Source organism: Pinus tabuliformis, chromosome 1_2, assembly GCF_031772625.1.
Source record: "Pinus tabuliformis cultivar Carrire ecotype Pingquan chromosome 1_2, CPIR1, whole genome shotgun sequence".
NCBI classification, from domain to species: domain Eukaryota; kingdom Viridiplantae; phylum Streptophyta; class Pinopsida; order Pinales; family Pinaceae; genus Pinus; species Pinus tabuliformis.
The window spans coordinates 367,011,626-367,037,720 of record NC_142298.1 but is presented as its reverse complement, the minus strand read 5'-3'; the positions used below and the strand labels follow the sequence as shown (position 1 = coordinate 367,037,720).

The 26,095-nt window shown below is 39.9% G+C and overlaps 4 pseudogenes; all 4 read right to left on the bottom strand.

Annotated features, from left to right (window-relative positions):
- Nucleotides 1–603: 603 nt before the first annotated feature.
- Nucleotides 604–1,500, bottom strand: LOC149205897 (ribosome-binding factor PSRP1, chloroplastic-like; annotated as a pseudogene).
- A 71-nt stretch (nt 1,501–1,571) lies between these two features.
- LOC149205896 (uncharacterized) lies at nt 1,572–2,705 on the bottom strand (annotated as a pseudogene).
- Nucleotides 2,706–6,851: 4,146 nt separating this feature from the next.
- On the bottom strand, nt 6,852–7,672 carry LOC149205895 (ribosome-binding factor PSRP1, chloroplastic-like; annotated as a pseudogene).
- A 133-nt stretch (nt 7,673–7,805) lies between these two features.
- On the bottom strand, nt 7,806–8,958 carry LOC149205894 (uncharacterized; annotated as a pseudogene).
- Between the last annotated feature and the right edge of the window lie 17,137 nt (nt 8,959–26,095).

The following is a 26,095-nucleotide window of genomic DNA, read 5'->3' as shown; positions in this document are numbered from 1 at the left end:
AATTGAATTTAAATGGGGTGAAAAGATTGTTTAAGAAGACTGAAAAGGGCATTAATGTATGAATCCTTTCCAGGAAGAAGAAAACACATAAAGTCTGAACACTTCCTCAAGGCAGAGCAATGACTGAATTCTACCTTTCTCACTTAAAATTATTCAGCTGGAAACGATCATGAATGAACTACAAAACATAACAAAGACATATGAAACATAAAGGAAGAAACACATGCTAAATTCATACCGCAAGAATCTTATAAATCAGAGCTGCACCATTTAATTAATTCTCTGTCAAAACTGTACAGTGATAGTGCTAGGTTTTTTCCTCCCACACTTTTTCTCAGAGCTCAGGCCCATTTACAAATGATTTTTCATACCATAAATAATCTCTACCATGAGAAAACAAATCGACCAAAAAAAATGAGGGAGTTGTTTCAACTAAAATCATGAAAATAGCAAAGGAGTTGTCCATCTGTTCTAAAGATAGAACAACGTTACATTTTCCACTCAAATGACCAATGGAGAGGCGGAAGCTGAAGCTGTAAATCCCTTTGAGTTGCAACTAAAGACAAAAATAAACCATTCGTTCATATTTCTCTATTATGATAATTATCTACGTTTTAAACTTAGGCGTTCGCTTTCCTTTGCTATTTCTTTAGGAACTTCTGGCGCTTCCATTGTTGTCTACCCCCTTTCATAGTTTTTTGAAACTATCAATCCATACCCACCGTGTTTTCTTTTATAAAGAACATTTATTTCTCCAGTTTCCAAATTATAGAATGCATAGAGATCGTGATCAACATTCACCAACTGCTCTAAGGCTTCTTCATTGGTCATTAGTGGCATTTCAAAGTATTTCACCCAAACCACCTCATCAAATAAATCAATTTCTTCATAACGCGTGTCCTTGACATCTCCCAAATCATCAGATTCTTTGTCAAGCATATCCTTGACATCTAACAATTCTTAGAGAAACTCCCAAGGCTTAGGTTGTTTGCGCATCTTGGATGGACGGCCATGGCCCCCATCTTTCTCTTTGATCTTCCTCAACTTTCTCTGAATAATATCCGAGATGATGTCTATGCTGGCATAGATGGTTTCAGCCTCCTCTTCAGCTCTTACAACTCCATGCTTTTTGTTTTGTGAAGATGGTTACCTCACTCCGCCTGATTTTCGGGTCTTTTCCAATCTCCCCACCTCGGATGGACAAACGGACATCGACTTCTCTTACTAGGTTGGCATTTTTCTGAACTGCATTGGCAACCTTTTCTTCTACATAAGCCTTCACTACATCTGTTAACTCTCTCCTATGCGCTCGAACTTTGGTGATGATCCTGATCCCTAGGCTCACTCATCACTACTCCTTGTGTCTAAATACCATCGCGCTCCTATATTTCTGCTACGGTGACTTTTCACCTTACGCTGGCCTTTTGAACAAAAACTAATTTTTCAATAAAAATGGTTTCCACTAAAATTTTGCCTTTAATGAACGCACCCAGCTGCCATTTGCTAATCTCACCACGTGTCTTCAGTTTGCAGAAATTACTTGTATCACCATTGTTTGATTACCAGCGCATTTATTTTTTTTTAATCACCTGATTAGTCACTAATACAAACAATGAAGAGGCCTCCTGCTCAAATACTTCGTCTTGGTGTTTTCTTCATAGCTTCAAAAGAATATATGTACCACTCAGAACTTACAATCTGTGCAGACATAATGGAAAGTGCAATCTTGATGCTCTGAAAGTGGTAGGGATGGGCTTTCTTCTCCATTTTCAGAACAGAGGAATATGATTTCCCAAGTCCATTCAGTGCAATAGCCTCGTTCTCCAAATGCTTTTCTTCTGCAATACGAAAGGAAACCTTGAAATAATCTATAGCTTCCCAGATTATCTCCATATCGCTACACATTACCTTCTCCAAGAGCTCTTCCACTTGAATGCGCGCCTGGATTGTTTCACACAGCGTTTGGTATTTGAAAACCTCTGTTTTCAAATCTGCTACATGTTTCACCACTTCCTTACCCATGGAAGCAGCACCTACAAGGGTTTCAGCTCGTTCAAGGAGTCCATAACAGTCACGCATTGCGTTCAAACATTTCTTGTAACCATCCCTGTCAGATAATTCTGTATTCGTCAGGGATTCAACGCCCCGTCGAAATATGAACTGTGCATGGATTTTATAAAGCATAGCGCCCATTCTTCTCCTCCCTGCCCACTCTGTTTTAGAGCTTGCCACGGTCTCGCAGAGAACTCTGAGGAGGGGTTCAAAACTTGTGCAGCGATCACCGTAAAGCTGATCAGAAGACCACTGAACGATTTTGGAAATTGTGTCTTCAATCTGAGTTAACCACTGCTGTTCTTTCACTGCCAGGCTTCCATCATCTAAAGCATTGAAATAAAACTCTAGGCATCTGGTCATCCCGGATCTTGCAACACATAATGCAGAACCTGGTCCTTGTTTCTGTTTCCCTGCAATTTTTTCCTTGATGATATATCCATTCGGTTTTCCCCTCATAACCAATTTAAGGCAACCAAGTTTTTATAACGTGAAGCTTTGTCCTCCTCAGTGCCACTGACACCGAGGACTTTTTCATAGAATTCGTGAGCTTTCTGTAGCTCGTGGCGTGCCACAGAAGGCCTAAGGTCACCTTTTGATACTTCCATGTACAGGTTGTTTCCATCACGAAAGCAACTGGTATCTACGTGCATTTTTTCTCCATTACCTGAAGTAATGAGTCATTGATACGAGAAATTCAATGCCTCTTTCTAGACAACACCAAACCGAAGTCAACAGCAGTGGCAAACGCACTCACACATTCATTTGGATCAAAAAATTTGCAGTTGTTTGAAAAATTGAGCAATGGAGATAAAATTTTGGGCTGGGGGCTCTGTGCGCCGCGCCTGGGGAGTGCGTCGCGCCAGTGTTAATTTACACTGCGGAGGAGCGCCCAATGCGCCGTGTGGCCCATGTGCGCCGCGCCTTCTTCCTATGCATCGCGCCGCTCTATTTCAACACAATTTCGATCTTTCTCACCCCAAACGATTTTGTTTTTCTTTTTCTAAGCTTTACACGCTTGGGGACATGATTTTTACATGAAGATTTCCAATTTTAAATTTTCCAAACTCATTTTCATAATGCTTGAAAATGCCTTTAGTTACAAACTCTGTTCTTTGCTGCAAGCTTTGTTTTGCTTCCTACGATTCACCCCAGCTCGAAACTCCCGACAAAACAACAGTTGTGCATCATGAGGATTTTGGTACAAGGAATTCATATCCAGTGAAGTATCTTTAGTATTCTCCCAGTCAAATGAAAATCGAAACTTTTCACTTGGCTTGATAACACATTTCTTAGGCTTCTTTGTTCCCAGATACTGCTCTTAATAGCTTCAAGTGCTTTCTCCCTCTCTCTTTCGCTTTATACGCGGCACTTTTTCACATTTTAATACAACGTTGTTTTTCTTATTTCCACTTGACTTTTTGAACTGACGATGACCCTCTTTGTCAATTTTGCAGGGGTGTTTGGCATGCGATCTTGGCAGAAGATGACCAGGGTTGCGCCTGAAACATTGCATGTTTAAGCTTTAAAAAATTACATATTCACTACAAAAACAAATTTGACGATTTCTTCTTCAAAACTCTGTTTTGAAGAAGAATCATTCTTGAGCCTTATTGATAATGGATATTTTGAAATGAAGACTTATTGGAGACATCCTCATGGCCTGTGGGCGTTATTTGACATTGTTGAAGACCAAATCAACTAACCCTAGTCTTACTGACTGAAATGCCTCTTGCTGACCATGAGACCAAACAAGACTGTACATGACTTTAAAACTGACTTTGATGAACAGACTAGAGCCAACAGAGCAAGGCATGAGGGATAATAAATGAAAAGAACCTTCCGTCAGATTATTGCATGCCCCTAGCAGAATGCAGATGAATGACGAAATGAGACACCTAAAATGAAATGCAATAAGAGAACTGATCTCTGACGGAGGGATGTAAAGACCGACTCTAACATTGGCTCCAATGGGGATGGTAGCTCCTTGGAGGTGCCAAGAATGGCAGATCTCTGGGAGAGCTAGACAGTGCCTTCGTCCATTGGGCTATGGAGTCATTATTTCGACAAACAACACTAGACTTTGACTCAAACTAGCTCAACTTTAAACTGAAATAACTGCTGAAATGGCTGAAAAAACTTGCCTTTAACAAACTAACTCAAAATGACTAAGACCTGGACTTAAAACTTAAAGCTTGGTGGCAGTAGATGACCACATGTGTTTCTTACAAAATAATATACCATCAAACTATATCAAAATGCCAATGCAACCAATCAAGCAGATGCCTTCTTGATTGATCCTCCTGATCAGATCTTCTAGTCAACAATAGATACTGGTAACTGGGCATCCAAAAACACAGTTGACCATGATCTCCTTCATCACTAAATACTGCAATAATCACCTTCACTGCTGAGTGCAACAGATTTTCCATTGGATCATGAAAAACATGAAGTATTTCCTCCTGCTGAAAGAGCAAGGTGTCTTTCTCCTTTGATTTTGATCTTTCATCACACTGTAATTCAATAAGAGCATGTTCCTAGTTCTCAAAAAATTCTGAACAAATAGATGTGCAGATTCCCCCTTCAAATAACACTTCAAAACATGAGACGTATCAGGAATAATCTGAAAGGGAATCCTGAATGGCCTGATCTTCTGTAGTCTAAATATATTGTAGTTCATCTTCATATGATATGAAAGACAGATTCTCATTACATTCATCAATCATGAGAAAAGAAACTTCAAATGATTCTTGAAACCCAACACTAACATTTCTATCATCTACCATAAATTCATCCAGAGAAACCTTTTCACTTACTTGAACGAAAATCTCGTCTTGTTTTTCATAGAGGGAATGAGCTGCCTTCTCATGAAGATCTAGTTCTGGTGAGATGAGGGCAGTTAGGTCTGTAAATCCGCTTTCTCCATTTGAGACAGCATCAACCATGCAACTCTCTTTTTCCTCATCACAATCTGTCTCTCGATCTGATTTATCATCATCACTTTCTGAGATTGGAACATTAGTTTCCTGCGTTACCTACATGCTGTCTTCTTCTATGGACAGATCTGAAATGACATTTCCTCTTTCATCACTTTCAACCATATGGAAATCTTCATCCTGCTGATCTTGACAAGTATCCTCTAAGATTTATGTGTGCTGCTGAAACGGATTTTGATATAGGGCTTCCATGATCTCTTCATCCATGAAATTATCATATTCATAATACTTCTCAAGGCTTTCAATAAAACTATAAGCATGCTTGAAACAGTCTTGAGCTAAATTTAATGATGGATAAGATTCTTTATACCTTTCAAAGAACATGGTATGAAAATCTTTCAAACAGTAAATACAAGCAGGCGGTAAACTTTCATACCAAGATTGGGCTTCACCCTCTAGGGTGGCCAGGAATATCTTCATCAGGCAATCTTCAGGAAAATCAACCTTCAACTTGTGAATATGCATGTGAAATCGAACTAGATGTAAAGCAGCATCCTTCTTACCATCATCTTTAAACGTCGGCAAATTCCTTGACCAATCTACCTTCGGAATTTTATTTGGAAACCTGGAATGTGATCTCGGCTCATAGGAGCATATCTTCTTGCAACCCGTTCCATCTTGAAAATCTCAAGACTACTCATCTCTCTGCAGTGGAGTCACCATGAAGCATTGATTGTTGGATTCTTCAGTGAATGGAATCGCCAGGTGATGATTTCAGCCTTCTGATGTCTGATCGTTGTCCACCATCAACAATCAGATCGGAACTTGAGATATGTACTGGGGCAAGACAATCTACAAGTAAACTTCGTTGTCCACAATATGGTCACCGCTATGTTAGTGCTTGAATCTACCTTAGGCTGAAGGAAGGCAGGATTTCAAGGTAACATCAAACCAGGCTCAGCCTCGTAGCTAGCCCTACGAGGACAGGAGAGGGCTCTCTCCGGGTCTATCTCGACAAAAGATATCCAATAGGGTCTGAGATGACTTAAATGCAAAACTGATAATGATTTTAGGCTAGTAAACAGATATGAAAGAGATAATTCAATAAATGACTGAGTTTCTGGGCTGTATGGGACAAGGACAGCATGAGCAGAGATTTAACCAGAGGTACAAGATATTTCATAAGGCGAGATAGGCATGAGGCTTTAGCAATAAAATTGAATTTAATGGGGTGAAAAGATTGTTTAAGAAGACTGAAAAGGGCATTAATGTATGAATCCTTTCCAGGAAGAATAAAGCACATAAAGTCTGAACACTTCCTCAAGGCAGAGCAATGACTAAATTCTACCTTTCTCACTTAAAATTATTCAGCTGGAAACGATCATGAATGAACTGAAAAACATAACAAAGACATATGAAACATAAAGGAAGAAACACATGCTAAATTCATAACGCAAGAATCTTATAAATCAGAGCTGCACCATTTAATTAATTCTCTGTCAAAACTGTACAGTGATAGTGCTATGTTTTTTCCTCCCACACTTTTTCTCAGAGCTCAGGCCCCTTTACAAATGATTTTTCATACCATAAATAATCTCTACCATGAGAAAACAAATCGACCAAAAAAAATGAGGGATCTATTTCAACTAAAATCATGAAAATAGCAAAGGAGTTGTCCATCTATTCTAAAGATAGAACAGCGTTACATTTTCCACTCAAATGACCAATGGAGAGGCGGAAGCTGAAGTTGTAAATACCTTTGAGTTGCAACTGAAGACAGAAATAAACCATTCGTTCCTATTTCTCTGCTATGATAATTATCTATGTTTTAAACTTAGGAACTTCTGGCGCTTCCATTGTTGTCTACCCTCTTTCATAGTTTTTTGAAACTATCAATCCATACCCACCGTGTTTTCTTTTATAAAGAACATTTATTTCTCCACTTTCCGAATTACGGAATGCATAGAGATCATGATCAACATTCACCAACTCCTCTAAGGCTTCTTCATTGGTCATTAGTGGCATTTCAAAGTAGTTCGCCCGAACCACCTCATCAAAAAAATAAATTTCTTCATAACGCGTGTCCTTGACATCACCAAATCATCAGATTCTTTGTCAGGCATATCCTTGACATCTAACAATTCTAAGAGAAACTCCCAAGGCTTAGGCTGTTTGCACATCTTGGATGGACGGCCATGGCCCCCATCTTTCTCTTTGATCTTCCTCAACTTTCTCCGAATAATATCCGAGACAATGTCTATGCTGGCATAAATGGTTTCAACCTCCTCTTCAGCTCTTACAACTCCATGTTTTTTGTTTTGTGAAGATGGTTACCTCACTCCACCTGATTTTCGGGTCTTTTCCAATCTCCCCACCTCGGATGGACAAACGGACATCGACTTCTCTTACCAGGTTGGCATTTTTCTGAACTGCATTGGCAACCTTTTCTTCTATATAAACCTTCACTACATCTGTTAACTCTCTCCTATGCGCTCGAACTTTGGTGATGATCCCGATCCCTAGGCTCACTCGTCACTACTCCTTGCGTCTGAATACCATCGCGCTCCTATCTTTCTGCTACGGTGAGTTTTCACCTTATGCTGGCCTTTTGAACAAAAACTAATTTTTCAATAAAAATGGTTTCCACTAAAATTTTGCCTTTAATGAACGCACCCAGCTGCCATTTTCTAAGCTCACCACGTGTCTTCAGTTTGTAGAAATTACTTGTATCACCATTGTTTGATTACCAGCGCATTTTTTTATTTATTTTTAATCACCTGATTAGTCACTGATACAAACATTGAAGTGACCTCCTGCTCAACTTCGTCTTGGTGTTTTCTTCACAGCTTCAAAAGAATATATGTACCACTCAGAACTTACAATCCGTGCAGACATAATGGCAAGTGCAATCTTGATGCTCTGAAAGTGGTAGGGATGGGCTTTCTTCTCCATTTTCAGAACAGAGGAATATGATTTCCCAAGTCCGTTCAGTGCAATAGCCTCGTTCTCCAAATGCTTTTCTTCTGCAATACGAAAGGAAACCTTGAAATAATCTATAGCTTCCCAGATTATCTCCATATCGCTACACATTACCTTCTCTAGGAGCTCTTCCACTTGAATGCGTGCCTGGACTGTTTCACACAGCTTTTGGTATTTGAAAACCTCCGTTTTCAAATCTGCTACATGTTTCACCACTTCCTTTCCCATGGAAGCAGCAACTACAAGGGTTTCAACTCATTCAAGGAGTCCATAACAGTCACGCATTGCGTTCAAACATTTCTTGTAACCATCCCTGTCAGATAATTCTTTATTCGTCAGGGATTCGACGCCCCTATGAACTATGCATGGATTTTATAAAGCATAGCGCCCATTATTCTCCTCCCTACCCACTCTGTTTTAGAGCTTGCCACGGTCTCGCAGAGAACTCTAAGGAGGGGTTCAAAACTTGTGCAACGATCACCGTAAAGCTGATCAGAAGACTACTGAACGATTTTGGAAATTGTGTCTTCAATCTGAGTTCTTTCATTGCCAGGCTTCCATAATCTAAAGCATTGAAATAAAACTCTAGGCATCTGGTCATCCCGGATCTTGCAACACATAATGCAAAACCTGTTCCTTGTTTCTGTTTCCTTGCAATTTTTTCCTTGATGATATATCCATTCGGTTTTCCCCTCATAACCAATTTAAGGCAACCAAGTTTTTATAACGTGAAGCTTTGTCCTCCTCAGTGCCACTGACACCGAGGACTTTTTCATAGAATTCGTGAGCTTTCTGTAGCTCGTGGCATGCCACAGAAGGCCCAAGGTCGCCTTTTGATACTTCCATGTATAGGTTGTTTCCATCACGAAAGCAACTGGTATCTACGTGCACTTTTTCTCCATTACCTGAAGTAATGAGTCATTGATACGAGAAATTCAATGCCTCTTTCCAGACAACACCAAACCGAAGTCAACATCAGTGGCAAACGCATTCACACATTCATTTGGATCAAAAAATTTGCAGTTGTTTGAAAAATTGAGCAGTGGAGATAAAATTTTGGGCTGGGGGCTCTGTGCATCGTGCGCACTCCCAGTTCGTCGCGCCTGGTGAGTGCGTCGTGCTATTGTTAATTTACACTACGGAGGAGCACCCAATGCACCACGCGGCCCATGTGCGTCGCGCCTTCTTTCTATGCGTCGCGCCGCTCTATTTCAACACAATTTCGACCTTGCTCACCCCAAACGATTTTGTTTTGTTTTTTCTGACCTTTACACGCTTGGGGACATGATTTTTACATGAAGATTTCCAATTTTAAATTTGCCAAAGTCATTTTCGTAATGCTTGAAAATGCCTTTAGTTACAAACTCTGTTCTTTGCTGCAAGCTTTGTTTTGCTTCCTATGATTCACCCCAGCTCGAAACTCCCGACAAAACAACAGTTGTGCATCATGAGGATTTTGGTACAAGGAATTCATATCCAGTGAAGTATCTTTAGTATTCTCCCAGTCAAATGAAAATCAAAACTTTTCACTTGGCTTGATAACGAGTTTCTTAGGCTTCTTTGTTCCCAGATACTTCTCTTAATAGCTTCAAGTGCTTTCTCCCTCTCTCTTTCGCTTTATACGCGGCACTTTTTCACATTTTAATACAACGCTATTTTGCTTATTTCCACTTGATTTTTGAACTGACGATGACCCTCTTTGTCAATTTTGCAGGGGTGTTTGGCTTGCGATCTTGGAAGAAGATGACCAGGGCTGCGCTTGAAACATTGCATGTTTGAGCTTTAAAAAATTACATATTCACTATGTTATTACTGAAAAGATTTCAAAGGAAAAGGGTAAGGTAAGGGAGAATTGGTCTTGGTTATTCTCATGCTCCTTTCATGCATAAGAAGCACATGGCAAAGCTCAGGTTCAACATACATCAGAGTTTTCCATTTAAACTCAAGTAAGGCAGTTAGCACTCAAGAAGAAGAATGTAGCTTTGAGGAAGTCAGAAAAGAAATTGATGTCTACCAACCTTGAGATTGCCCAATTCAAGGAAAGGGATTACTTACAAGGTATAAACATCAAGCAAAGGAGACAACATGGTCAGCAGAAGGATTCGAAGACAAGCATAAGAATGAAAAGCATAAAAAGGGGGAACTTTCTCTCCTTGTTTTTACCAGTCAACATCTAGAAGAGTTTCTGAGCATTTAAGAACTCATCTCTAAAAACTGAAAGAGGCTTTCATTCCTAAGATACTGAAGTACAAAAACCTCTTCCAATTTCTTCAAATCAATTATGATCTGGGAGAAATGAAGGACCAAACTTGCACTACGAAACTGTTGTAGGTGCAGTTTTTCACAGGCATATTTCTCTGTTTGACACCTGTTTTTCAAAGAAATATTATGGACGGTAGGAAAGGTGTTTGAAAAAACCAAGAGAGGTTTTTGTTAAGAATATATTGGTTCACAAAAGCCTCCTTCAGTTTCCTCAAGTCCATTACGGTATTGGAGAAATGAAAGACTAAACTTGCGCTACGAAACTGCTGTAGGTGCAGTTTTTCAAAAAATCAAAATTTCCTGTTTTACACATCTTCTTCAAGGATCGATTTTGGGCAGCTGGAGTAGTATTTAAAAAACCCAAAAGAGGTTTTTGTTCAGCATGGATTTTTTCACAAAATCCTCCTTCAGTTTTTCCAAATACATTTTGTACGAGAAGTTATGAGCTCTGTACCAAGACCTATTTTTCAGCCAGAACAGAGCAAGGGACAGTCTCCTAGTTTCTAGGAACACCAAAAGGATGAGTCATCAAGGGCCGGCTGGAAGGTTATGGGCTTCATCAAATTCGACTTCATGAAGTTTTAGGTGTCAAATAATGTTTTAAATGTTTATATAAGGTTGTTGTAATCATAATAAGGAGTTACACTCCTAGTTGTATTAGGTCTGTAGGACTCCTAGTTAGTTGTCCTTTGTATTAAATAGTTAGTTTTAACTGTCAATAGGTGTCAAATTAGGAGGAATTCAAATTCCCCTCATGCTAGAGGAAGGAATATACATGAACTCTATATATGGGAGAATAAATAATGTAATCAAGGTTGGAAAACTTTATAAAAGAGCATAGTATTTGGCTTATGTAAAGACTCACTTTCAGTAATATAATTTTGATTTTACTTCTCATGATTCATGAAGGATTTTTCATATTCAAAATGTGTGATGTTGTCTTCTTCTTGGTTTTGTTTATAGTGGTATGGATGTATAATCACTCAGAATTCACTGAATGTGCTCTGATTTCCTGTATGCATCTATAAACTGTGTGGTTCCTTATGAGTGTATATTCTGAATATTCAAATGTTGAATGCCCTGACTTCCATGTAAGGTCAAGATCTTTGTTGTATTGAAGTGTTGTTGACTCCATAGGCCCAATGGATACTTGTTTGATGTATTTCCAGCATTCATATTTGTCACAATTGTTCTACAAGAGTTAGCCATCTTATTTTTAATCAAAATCATTATTACACCCAGAGAGAGCCCTCTCAGGTTGAGGAGGCTAAGCCTCAGCCTAAAGTAGGTTTGAAATAGTTACTTAGAATCAACCTGAACAGCAGCCTATCAGGGTCTGATTTTGAGATAACATTTTGGTGCGTCTGCCGGGAGCCTGAAGTCTATTCATTCCCGAAATTAAGAGGTTGAACTTCTGAAGGTAGCAGGAGCTCAGACATCTTTTTGAGGCTGCAAAACTACCTTGGCGACTCCACACATCGAATAAGAAATTGGAAGGTGACTCCACTGCTAGAAGATCAGTAGCTTGATGAAGTTACAAGATGAATTCCACTGCAAGAATGAATTCCAGGTATGCTCCTATGAATCGATCTCATATCCCTGGTTTTCCAAATCCTATGCCAAAGGTTGATTGGTTAGAGGATCTTCCGATATTCAAAGATGAAAAGAAAGACAATGCTGCTCTTCATTTGGTTAGGTTTCATATGCATGTACGCAGTCTTAAGGTTCATTTCCCTGAAGATTGTCTCATGAGGATGTTTATGACCACTTTAGAAGGAAAAGCATGGTCTTGGTATAAAAGTTTGGAAAATGGTTCATTATATTCTCTTGCTGATTTCCATGATGTGTTCTATGACATGTATAAAGAGTGTCATCCCTCCTTATTGCTGGTCAAAGATTGTTGTAAACATTCTACGAGTTTTATTCAATATTTGGAGGATTGTTATGATGATGATGAATTTATGGATGAAGAAATTTTAGAGGCTCTTCATAACAATGCATTTCAACACCAAGAAGAAAGTATAACATCTCATGAAACGCAGCATGAAGAGCAGCAGGGATTTACTTGTGAAAACCATGTTTCATCCTTTGATATGAATGAAGAGATGCAGCAGTATTCTCAGTCTTCGAATCATAATGAAGATAAAAATGATTACACACAACAAGAAGAAATATTGGAAGAAAATTTTTATAACCCTCAGGTAGAGGAAAAGGTTGATCATTTATGTAATTCCTTGCAGCAGCTTACATCAAAGAATGATCACAATAGTGAGGAAAATTACATTGTCTATGGGAGTCATGAAGAAAGGCAGTTGGATAGCACATCAAAGGAATTTTGTGTGGCTAAGGATCAGTTGTCTAAAGAGATAGAATGTTATGATGATTATCAAAATAACCATGTTTTCTTTGACCCTATAAATGAATACATGGCAAAGTTTTGCACATCAGCATTTCAATTTCATTTGCATTATGAAGATCATATACATTATAGGTTGATTTGGTCATCTCACTACCATGGTTATTTTGAGGTTGAATGCAGTCAAGAGCCTCCAATATCAGAGAGGATAATTGATTGGCTTTATTGGAAATATCATGTTGCTTGAGCTACAAGTGGAGCTTGCAGCTGATAGGGTAGGTAGGTAGGAAAATGCAAATAAGCTCAAGGTTGACTGAGCATTTTTTTTTCAATAGTGGTAGATTTCTTTCTCTCACAATGATCATCAAGTTTAAGCCCGAGGTGAAGGCCCAAGAAGCTTAAAGGGGATGCTTGTCAAACAAATTTCTGTTTATCATAAGAGGATAAGGCACTAGACCTGCGAGTTCTTAGTGTACCACAAGGGCACACTATCCAAAGTGGAGCCACTGTTATCACTGAAAAGATTTCAAAGGAAAAGGGTAAGGTAAGGGAGAATTGGTCTTGGTTATTCTCATGCTCCTTTCATGCATAAGAAGCACATGGCAAAGCTCAGGTTCAACATACATCAGAGTTTTCCATTTAAACTCAAGTAAGGCAGTTAGCACTCAAGAAGAAGAATGTAGCTTTGAGGAAGTCAGAAAAGAAATTGATGTCTACCAACCTTGAGATTGCCCAATTCAAGGAAAGGGATTACTTACAAGGTATAAACATCAAGCAAAGGAGACAACATGGTCAGCAGAAGGATTCGAAGACAAGCATAAGAATGAAAAGCATAAAAAGGGGGAACTTTCTCTCCTTGTTTTTACCAGTCAACTTCTAGAAGAGTTTCTGAGCATTTAAAAACTCATCTCTAAAAACTGAAAGAGGTTTTCATTCCTAAGATACTGAAGTACAAAAACCTCTTCCAATTTCTTCAAATCAATTATGATCTGGGAGAAATGAAGGACCAAACTTGCGCTACGAAACTGCTGTAGGTGTCGTTTTTCACAGGCATATTTCTCTGTTTGACACATGTTTTTCAAAGAAATATTATGGACGGTAGGAAAGGTGTTTGAAACAACCAAGAGAGGTTTTTGTTAAGCATGTATTGGTTCACAAAATCCTCCTTCAGTTTCCTCAAATCCATTACGGTATTGGAGAAATGAAAGACTAAACTTGCGCTACGAAACTGTTGTAGGTGCAGTTTTTCAAAAAATCAAAATTTCCTGTTTTACACATCTTCTTCAAGGATCGATTTTGGGCGGCTGGAGTAGTATTTAAAAAAATAAAAAGAGATTTTTGTTTAGCATGGATTGGTTCACAAAATCCTCCTTCATTTTTTCCAAATACATTTTGTACGAGAAGTTATGATCTCTGTCCCAAGACCTATTTTTCAGCCAGAACAGAGCAAGGGACAGTCTCCTAGTTTCTAGGAACACCAAAAGGATGAGTCATCAAGGGCCAGCTGGAAGGTTATGGGCTTCATCAAATTCGACTTCATGGAGTTTTAGGTGTCAAATAATGTTTTAAAAGTTTAGATAAGGTTGTTGTAATCATAATAAGGAGTTACACTCCTAGTTGTATTAGGTCTCTAGGACTCCTAGTTAGCTGTCCTTTGTATTAAATAGTTAGTTTTAAGTGTAAATAGGTGTCAAATTAGGAGGAATTCAAATTCCCCTCATGCTGGAGGAAGGAATCTACATGAACTCTATATATGGGAGAAGAAATAATGTAATCAAGGTTGGAAAACTTTATAAGAGAGCATAGTATTTGGCTTATGTAAAGACTCACTTTCAGTAATATAATTTTGATTTTACTTCTTAGAATTCATGAAGGATTTTTCATATTCAGAATGTGTGATGTTGTCTTCTTCTTAGTTTTGTTTATAGTGGTATGGATGTATAATCACTCAGAATTCACTGAATTTGCTCTGATTTCCTGTATGCATCTATAAACTGTGTGGTTCCTTATGAGTGTATATTCTGAATATTCAAATGCTGAATGCCCTGACTTCCATGTAAGGTCAAGATCTTTGTTGTATTGAAGTGTTGTTGACTCCATAGGCCTAATGGATACTTGTTTGATGTATTTCCAGCATTCATATTTGTCACAGTTGTTCTACAAGAGTTAGCCATCTTATTTTTAATCAAAATCATTATTACACCCAGAGAGAGCCCTCTCAGGTTGAGGAGGCTAAGCCGCAACCTAAAGTAGGTTTGAAATAGTTACTTAGAATCAACCTGAACAGCAGCCTATCAGGGTTTGATTTTGAGATAACACACTACAAAAACAAATTTGACGATTTCTTCTTCAAAACTCTGTTTTGAAGAAGAATCATTCTCGAGCCTTATTGATAATGGATATTCTGAAATGAAGACTTATTGGAGACATCCTCATGGCCTGTGGGCGTTATTTGACATTGTTGAAGACCAAATCAACTAACCCTAGTCTTACTGACTGAAATGCCTCTTGCTGACCATGAGACCAAACAAGACTATACATGACTTTAAAACTGACTTTGATGAACAGACCAGAGCCAACAGGGCAAGGCATGAGGGGTAATAAATGACAAGACCCTTTCGTCAGATTATGGCATGCCCCTAGCAGAATGCAGATGAATGACGGAATGGGACACCTGAAATTAAATGCAATAAGAGAACTGATCTCTGACGGAGGGATGTAAAGACCGACTCTAACACTTCCTTTGTGATCTGGAAAACTAGTTTTTTATGCGTAGAGGCCAACTAATAAGGCTTGGTAATGTCAAGAACGAGCTTAACCATGACAGTCTTGGGCATTGGATTATGGCTGGCTCCAGTGTCCAGAAGACAATTATGAAGCATTTCATCATGAATAGACAGAGAAACATAGAATGATGGGGAGCTGTTTTAACAATTTTCAATGATTGGGCTGAGAATAACAGCTAGTTCGTCATCTTGCAGATTTACATAGTCATTGGAGGCTTGGATTGCTTTAGGTGCAAGATCCTCAAGGATGGATGCTTTTAAGGACTCATTCTTCACTAGTTCAATCAGAGGCATAGGTATTCTTGGCTTCTGAATTTCTTATTGAAAACCAAAAGAAGAAGGGGACTTGTCAAGGCCCCTTACCTCTATGGTTGGAGCTTTGAGGATGATAGGATCAAATTTTCGCTACTTCTGCTTATTGGCTTGATGTTCTTCATGAAAAACAGCTTTATGAACAGGAGTTTCTTTGACATTATTCATCATAGACCTCAAATTATATTGGTGTTGATCTACCATTTGTAGAACAGCTGCACCATCCCATTCGTGGTTGATCTGGTCATTGAATAATGACTTATCATAGGCAGCTTTGGTAAAAAAAGTGGTGTTTCCTTTCTCTTCCATACAATGGATCTCATCATCTTCCTCAAAATACTCTTCTTCCATGACTGCATTTTGAAACGGGGTCTTCACCCTTTGGTCTTCATTGGCATCTTTGTTTCTTTCCAAAATCTGCAACTGCTCATTTGCTCTTCTATATGGATTTGGATTTGGAAGAACAAAGGTATTAGGAACCCTTGCTTTCCCAGAATTATGCTCAACCTTTAATTTGGAAACTTTAGAGGCTAATGACTCTATCATCTTGGCCATTTTATCGATCTTGGGATCTGAAGATGATGAAGGCTCACCCCTTTATCTTCTTCTATCAGCATTACCTTTGAGCTTTTCTACAGCCATGATGTTTGATTCTACTTCCAGGGTTGCATCTTTCATATCAGCCAAAGAAGTACATCCTCTCTCCCTCAATAGTAAACAGAAATAAGAATCGAAGGCATTCGCATAGGTGAGCTTAGCAGAGGTAGGGGTGGGTTTCACTTCAGCTGGTATCTTATTGTACATGTGGTTAAATCTCTTATTGAAATCAAATAGCAGCTCACCATTTTCCCTCTGTAAGTTCCCAAGCTCAGTATGATAGTAGAGCAGATCTTTCTTATCCCCCCAACGCTTTAGGATTACATCATCCATGGCCTCAATGTCTGCTATAGACCTAGGGTTTAATTCTTTGAACCATTTTCTAGCCTCTCCATATAGGCTTTGGACAAATACTCTCATCCACACATCATCTTCACTAATGTCTAGATTATCAGCATAGCTATAGAAGGACTCAAGATGTTTTTCTGATGTGACACCTTCTGTCCCAGTGAATTTAGGCATGTACTTCTGATATTCTCCTACAGGCATGGCATTCAAAGGAGTAGGCAAAACCAAGGGCTCATATCTAGCAGCTATGATTCTTTCCATTTTGGTGGGTGCCTGTGGGCCTGCCAATACTGGGGTAGATGAAAGAATGTTGGCAGTCTGAATGATAGAAAGCTGAGGGGTGACTGACAGGGTTAAAGGAATATGGTGGACTGGAGGGGAGGATTCCTTTCTGCTGAAATCTAAAGGAGGACCTAAAGAATAAGGAGCTTTATGAATCTCTGAAAATTATTCCTCGCTGCTAGTGTTATAGGCTATATTCTCAATATGTATGTGCTCTGTTACAAGCCTTTCTTGTAGAGATGCATAAGATTGTTTAGGTTTACCTGATCCTGATGCTCCCTTTTGTGATGTCTTTCTTTCCTTGATAATCTTCTCAAGGTCAGGTACTAGGTCAGCTAGTGACTTCTGAGGATTTCTCTGATTGTGCCTCACAAATTGAGCCAGAACTATAATGTGGAGTCGCCAAGAGTTTCGGCCTCCAGTAGAGTCGCCAAATAGATGATTACAACCAAAAATGTGTCCAGACTTTGTCTATCATCAAAGTTGGATCAGTGTCATTCTCCCAGGGAAGCTGAGCTTCAATCTCCTCTCCCCGACAACGGTGCCAATTACGTTAGCTCTCCAGGAAACTCTCCTAGGCTGTAGCTCGAAGATGCCTGGTAACATATAAATTAAACTATTTTTGCAGAAGTTTATGGGAAGGGATGATGGTTTGGTTCAAGCTAGATAACCACTTCTACTATGTTTTCACTCCAGACATGCATGAACACCCTCAGACTACAAGGCTTTAGACCACCAATGCTCAACAATTTAGGAATTAGGTGAGTATGGAGAATACTGACCACACTAGAAAATACACACAACCATGTGATGTCCGGCTACAACCAGTAAAGAAACTTGTAGATCTAATCTATCGATCCAAATACAAGTTGACAGTCGTTTTGCATCAGACACAGAAGAAACCTGAGTGGCCTACTCTCTGATACATTCAATATTTCAATACAGAGATAAGATGACAGCTATCTAGTATTAAACATGGAAGCAATCATGAATACAGTGCCACAGGCACAAGCTTAGAATAGAGAAGAAATGGATAGTGAGCATGTAACAGCAAAAGAAGCTTGCATTGTTTAAGATGAAGATGAGACGTTGCAAGTTACAGAGTGTCTACAGTCTCCAAAAGTTGAACCTTACAGTGTCTCTGAATGAAGTTGCTTTCTTCACGATGAGAACCTGATCAGTTCAGGTGTTGTGCTATCCTTTAGGTGGTTGGATTGATTCATGGTAGTGGAGTTCCATGACTATTTAATTCAGTTGCTGAGTTGTACTGTGTCCTTTTTTCCTTCGGCCATGATCTTCATTTAATTCATATTCATGGTCAGACTGTCGCCAGACTGACGGAGTCAGCCATCTTCTCCTTTGGGTAACGGACAGGACGTGGGACATGGAGTGCATGGGCTGATGAACGGCTGGGATGATCGTGGATGGTGGCCATCAGATCAAGGGAGATGAGTGGCAGAGATCGTTTTACAGAGGCTAGCGATCATGGTGGGAGCGGGATGTATCCGGGCTGTTAGATCTTCAGCGGGTAGATCGGACGATTATTGGTTGGCGAAGATGTGTCGGCGATAACAAGCAGAGTGGTTTAGCTTGGGCGGTAATGGTTTTCATCACGCGGACATTAGGCGGTAAATGGTAAGTGTCAGAAGTCGCGCGATTCCATTCAGCGGCTGACACATAGCAGCGGATGAGAGAGAAAAACTGCCCATATCGCACGGGTATTGACTGTGCTAGTTGCTCGTGCGATGTGAGCGACGACCGTCAGATCTAGCGAAGGTGATCTGACGGCGAGGAGGGATCAGGCATGTTTTTCTTTATCGAGCGCAATATGGGCTGATGGATTCGCGGGAGAAGATCGATGATGGAAATTTTGTGCGATGAGTTATGAGCGCGTAAAGGAATATGGTCGGGTTTTATGCGTACTTTGGCTTTGCACTTGGGGCTAAGGCCAGAAAAAAGGGGGTTTTTTTGGGTTTAAAAGGTGAATGAAGGAACGAGAAGGGTAGAAAGTAAGCTGGGTAAGGGGAGAAGGAGAAAATGACCTAGGTGGGGCCCCTTTTAACAGCAGCAGAGCAGACCGAGCCCTTCCTTGAACTTCCAAAAGTCAGCACTGAACCTCAGGGCTAACACTGGCTCCTTCTAGGGATGAAATCCTCCTTGTGAGGTTTCAAGAACTGTAGACCACTGCCTTCTACATAAAAACAAGATCAAAAACATTGCCTAGTATTCCATTGGGCATGGAGTCTAATTAGTAAGAAATAAAAGCCTAAAAACCAACATATTTACAATACCAAGGCTTAAAAGCCTTAACTGAAATAAAGTTGGAAGAACAACCCATTGACTGGGCCATGAAAAACATATCCTCCTTCCTTTGAAGCATTCCCTTTGAGAAAACAGCCATTAAACTGAAAATTGACCCTTTTTACCTTTCTATGAAAGGTTTTTTTTGTCTTGGTCAAAGTGCATATCAGCAAATTCATCAAAGACTTGCAAAAGCCTATTGATTTGATCCTTTACTTCAAAAACTTTCCAGAATTTGATATTATTAGGCAGAGATGGTCTATATTTCACCTTATCTTTGTATGCTTTCAGCCTTGGATGTTTTGCTCAGAAGGTTTGGCACACCTGCTGAATGATAAGGTCTGCTTCATACTCTGATGTGTCATTTGTGACCTGAAAAGTTAACATGAAGTATGAATCAATGCATTCTTGTGTGGGGGACACAAGGACTTCACCTGTTCCTGCAGCTTCCTTAGAGCAAGCCCCATCAAAGAACATGTCAAAAATTTGTGAGCCTTCTTCCTCTATGATCTGGCAAACTAGTTTTTTAAGCTGCGTAGAGGCCAACTGATAAGGCTTGGTAATGTCAAGACAGAGCTTAACCATGATAGTCTTGGGCATTGGATTATGGTTGGCTCCGGTGTCCAGAAGACAATTATGAAGGATTTCATCATGAATAGATAGAGAAACATAGAATGATGGGGAGTTGTCTTCACAATTTTCAATGATTTGGCTGAGAATAACAACTGGTTGGTCATCTTGCAGATTTACATAGTCAGTGGAGGCTTGGATTTCTTTAGGCTCAAGATCCTCAAGGATGGATGCTTTGGTCAAGGATGGATGCTTTGAAGAATTCATTCTTCACTAGTTCAATCAGAGGCATAGGTGTTCTTGGCTTCTGAATTTCTGATTGAAAACTGAAAGAAGGGGATTTGTCAAGGCCTCTTACCTCTATGGCTGGAGCTTTGAGGATGATAGGATCAACTGATGGCTGCTTCTGCTTATTGGCTTGATGTTCTGCAGGAACAACAACTTTATGAACAGGAGTTTCTTTGACATTATTCATCATAGACCTCAGATTATATTGGTGTTGATCTACCATTTGTAGAACAGCTGCACCATCCCATTCTTAGTTGATCTGGTCATTGAATAACGACTTATCATAGGCATCTTTGGTTAAAAAAGTGGTGTTGCCTTTGTCTTCCATACAATGGATCTCATCATCTTCCTCAAACTTCTCTTCTTCCATGACTGCATTTTGAAACGAGGTCTTCACCCTTTGGTCTTCATTAGCATCTTTGTTTCTTTCCAAAATCTGCAACTGCTCATTTGCTCTTCTATATGGATTTGGTTTTGGAAGAGAAAAGGTATTAGGAACCCTTGCTTTCCCAAAATGCTGCTCAACCTTTAATTTGGAAACTTCAAAGGCTAATGAATCTATCATCTTGGCCATTTTATCGATCTTGGGATCTGAAGACGATGAGGGCTCACCCCTCTGTCTTATTCTATCAGCATTACCTTTGAGCTTTTCTGTAGCCATGATATTTGATTCTAATTCCAGGGCTGCATCTTACATATCAGCCAAAGAAGCACATCTTCTCTCCCTCAATAGTAAACAGAAATAAGAATCGAAGGCATTGGCATAGGTGATCTTAGCAGAGGTAGGGGTGGGTTTCACTTTAGCCGGTATCTTGATGTACATGCGATTAAATCTCTTATTGAAATCAGACAGTGGCTCACCATTTTCCCTCTATAAGTTCCCAAACTCAATATGATAGTAGAGTGGATCTTTCTTATCCCCCCAATGCTTTAGGAATACATCATCCAAGGCCTCAATGTCTGCTATAGACCTAGGGGTTAATTCTCTGAACCATTTTCTAGCCTCTACATCTAGGCTTTGGACAAATACTCTCATCCACACATCATCTTCCCTAATGTCTAGATTATCAACATAGCTATAGAAGGACTCAAGATGTTCTTCTGCTATGACTCCTTCTGTCCTAGTGAACTTAGGCATGTACTTCTGATATTCTCCTACAAGCATGGCGTTCAAAGAATTATGCAAAACCAAGGGCCCATACCTAGCAGCTATGATTCTTTCCATTTTGGTGGGTGCTTGTGGGCTTTCCATGACTAGGGTAGACAAAAGAATGTTGGCAGTCTGAATGATAGAAAGCTGAGGGGTGACTGACAAGGCTAAAGGAATATGGTGAACTAGAGGGGAGGTTTCCTTTGTGTTGAAATCTAAAGGAGGACCTAAAGAATAAGGAGCTTTATGAATCTCTGAAAAATTTTCCTCACTTCTAGTGCTATAGGCTATATTCTCAACATGTATGTGCTCTATTACAAGCCTTTCTTGCAGAGATGCATAAGATTGTTTAGGTTTACCTGATCCTGATGCTCCCTTTTGTGATGTCTTTCTTTCCTTGATAATCTTCTCAGGGTCAGGTACTGGGTCAGCTGGTGACTTCTGAGAATTTCTTCGAGTGTGCCTCACAAACTGAGCCAAAACTGTGATGTGGAGTCGCCAAGAGGTTCGGCCTCCAATAGAGTCGCCAGATAGATGATTACAACCAAAAATGTGTCCAGACTTTGTCTATCATCAAAGCTGGATCTGTGTCGTTCTCCCAGGGAAGCTGAGCTTGCATCTCCTCTCCCTGGCAACAACCCCAATTATGTTAGCTCTCCAGGAAACTCTCCTAGGTTGTAGCTCGGAGATGCCTGATAACATATAAATTAAACTATTTTTGCAAAATTGTATTGGAAGGGATGATGGTTTGGTTCAATCCAAATAACCACTTCTACTATGTTTTCACTCCAGACATGCATGAACACCATCAGACTACAAGGCTTTAGACCACCAATGCTCAATAGTTTAGGAATTAGGTGAGTATGGAGAATACTGACCACACTAGCAGATACACACAACCATGTGATGGTCGACTGCAACTAGTAAAGAAACTTGTATATCTAATCTATCGATGCAAAGACAAGGTGACAGTTGTTTTGCATCAGACAAAGAAGAAACCTAAGTGGCCTACTCACTAATACATTCAATATTTCAATACAGAGATAAGATGACAGTTATCTAGTATTAAACATGGAAGAAATCATGAATACAGTGCCACAGGCACAAGCTTAGAACAGAGAAGAAATGGAAAGTGAGCATGTAACAGCAAAAGAAGCTTGCATTGCTGAAAATGAAGATGAGATGTTGCAAGTTACAGAGTGTCTACAATCTCCAGAAGTTGAACCTTACATCAAATGCCAACCTTGATTACATCTTTCTAGTGGCTATTTATAATTTTTCATTACAACGGCCTCCCTAGCCTTTAGGGATGGGGGATCTTTTATTGACCACCAACTGCATTTAACTGTCTAATAGCGTCTCTGAATGAAGTTGCTTTCTTCACAGTGAGAACCTGATCAGTTCAGGTGTTGTGTTGTCCTTTAGGTGGTTGGATTGATTCACGGCAGTGGAGTTCCATGACTATTTAATTCGGTTGCTGAGTCATGCTATGTCCTTTTGTCCTTTGGCCATGCTCTTCATTTAATTCAGTTTCATGGTCAAACTGTCGCCAGACTGACGGAGTCGGCCATCTTCTCCTTCGGGTAATAGACAGGGTGTGGGACATGGAGTGCATGGGTAGATGAACGGCTGGGATGATCATGGATGGTGGCCATCAAATCAGGGGAGATGAGTGGCAGAGATACTTTTACAGAGGTTAGCGATCGCGGTGGGAGTGGGATGTGTCCGGGCCATTAGATCTTCAGCGGGTAAATCGAACGGTTATCAGGCGGCGGAGATGTGCGGGCGATAATGGGTGGGGTGGTTTAGCTTGGGTAGTAATGGTTTTCATCGTGTGGACGTCGAGCGCTAAATGGTAAGTGTCATAAATCGCGCAATTCCATTCAGCGGCTGACACGTAGCGGCGGATGAGAGAGAAAAACTGCTCATATCGTGCGGGTATTGTTCGTGCTAGTTGCTTGTGCGATTTGAGCGAGGACCGTTAGATCTGGCTAAGGTGATCTAACGATGGGGAGGGATCGGGCATGTTTTGCTTTATCGGGTGCAATATGGGCTGATGGATTGGCAGGAGAAGATCGACGGTGGAAATGTTGTGCAATGAGTTATGAGCGCGTAAAGGAATATGGTCGGGTTTTATGGGTACTTTGGCTTTGAGCTTGGGGCTAATGCCAGAAGAGGGGGGTTTTGTCAGGTTTAGAAGGTGAATGAAGGAACGGGAAAGGTAGAAAGTGAGAGGGGTAAGGGGAGAAGGGGAAAATGACCTAGGTGGGGCCCCTTTTAACAGCGGCAAAGTAGACCGAACCCTTCCTTGACCTTCCAAAAGTCAGCACTGAACCTCAGAGCTGACACTGGCTGCTTATGGGGATGAAATCCTCCCTATGAGGTTTCAAGAACCATAGACCACTACCTTCTACATAAAAACAATATCAAAAGCATTGCCTACTATTCCATTGGGCATGGAGTCTAACTAGTATGAAATAAAAGCCTGAAAACCAACATATTTACAATACCAAGGATTAAAAGACTTAACTGAAATAAAGTTCAAAGAACAACCCATCGACTGGGCCATCAAAAACATATCCTCCTTCCTTTAAAGCATTCCCTTTGAGAAAACATCCATTAAACTGAAAATTGACCCTTTTTACCTTTCTATGAAAGGTTTTTTTTGTCTTGATCAATGTGCATATCAGGGAATTCATCAAAGACTTGCAAAAGCCTATTGATTTGATCCTTTACTTCAAAAACTTTCCAGCATTCGGTATTATCAGGGAGAGATGGTCTATATTTCACCTTATCTCTGTATGCTTTCAACCTTGGATGTTTTGCTCGGAAGGCTTGGCACACTTGCTGAATGATAAGGTTTGCTTCATACTCTGTTGTGTCATTTGTGACCTGAAAAGTTAATATGAAGGATGAATCAATGCATTCTTGTGTGGGGGACATAAGGACTTCACCTATTCTTGCAGCTTCCTTAGAGCAAGCCCCATCAAAGAACATGTCCCAAATCTATGAGCCTTCTTCCTTTGTGATCTGGCAAACTAGTTTTTTAAGCTGCGTAGAGGCCAACTGATAAGGCTTGGTAATGTCAAGATAGAGCTCAACCATGACAACCTTGGGCATTGTATTATGGCTGGCTCCAGTGTCCAGAAGACAATTATGAAGGATTTCATCATGAATAGATAGAGAAACATAGAATGATGGGGAGCTGTCTTCACAATTTTCAATGATTGGGCTGAGAATAATAGTTGGTTGGTCATCTTGCAGATTTACATAGTCAGTGGAGGCTTGGATTGCTTTAGGCTCAAGATCCTCAAGGATGGATGCTTTGAAGGACTCATTCTTCACTAGTTCAATTAGAGGCATAGGTATTCTTGGCTTCTGAATTTTTTATTGAAAACTGAAAGAAGAAGGGGACTTGTCAAGGCCTCTTACCTCTATGGCTGGAGCTTTGAGGATGATAGGATCAACTACTAGCTGCTTTTTCTTATTGGCTTGATGTTCTACAGGAACAGCAGCTTTATAAACATGAGTTTCTTTGACATTATTCATCATAGACCTCAAATTATATTGGTGCTGATCTACCATTTGTAGAACAACTACACCATCCCGTTCTTGGCTGATCTAGTCATTGAATAATGACTTATCATAGGCAGCTTTGGTTAAAAAAGTGGTGTTTCCTTTGTCTTCCAAACAATGGATGTAATCATCTTTCTCAAACTTCTATTCTTCCATGACTGCATTTTGAAACGGGATCTTCACCCTTTGGTCTTCATTGGCATCTTTGTTTCTTTGCAAAATCTGCAACTACTCATTTGCTCTTCTATATGGATTTGGATTTGGAAGAGCAAAGGTATTAGGAACCATTGCTTTCCCAAAATGCTGCTCAACCTTTAATTTGGAAACTTCAGAGGCTAATGACTCTATCATCTTGGCCATTTTATCGATCTTGGGATCTAAAGATGATGAGGGCTCACCCCTTTGTCTTCTTCTATCAGCATTACCTTTGAGCTTTTCTGCAGCCATGATGTTTGATTCTACTTCTGACGCTGAATCTTGCATATTAGCTAAAGAAGCACATCTTCTCTCCCTCAATAGTAAAAAGAAATAAGAATAGGAGGCATTGGCATAGGTGAGCTTAGCAGAGGTAGGGGTGGGTTTCACTTCAGCTGGTATCTTGCTGTACATGCGGTTAAATCTCTTATTGAAATCAGACAGTAGCTCACCATTTTCCCTTTGTAAGTTCCCAAACTCAGTATGATAGTAGAGCAGATCTTTCTTATCCCCCCAATGCTTTAGGAATACATCATCCAAGGCCTCAATGTCTGCTATATACCTAGGGGTTAATTCTCTGAACCATTTTCTAGCCTCTCCATCTAGGCTTTGGACAAATACTCTCATCTACACATCATCTTCACTAATGTCTAGATTATTAGCATAGCTATAGAAGGACTCAAGATGTTCTTCTGTTGTGACTCCTTCTGTCCTAGTGAACTTAGTCATGTACTTCTGATATTCTCCTACAGGCATGGCATTCAAAGGAGTAGGAAAAACCAAGGGCCCATACCTAGCAGCTATGATTCTTTCCATTTTGGTGGGTGCTTGTGGGCCTACCATGACTGGGGTAGATGAAAGAATGTTGGTAGTCTGAATGATAGAAAGCTGAGGGGTGACTGACAGGGCTAAAGGAATATGGTGGACTGGAGGGGAGGTTTCCTTTGTGCTAAAATCTAAAGGAGGGCTTAAATAATAAGGAGCTTTATGAATCTCTAAAAAAATTTCCTCACTGCTAGTGCCATAGGCTATATTCTCAATATGTATGTGCTCTGTTACAAGCCTTTCTTGCAGAGATGCATAAGATTGTTTAGGTTTACCTGAT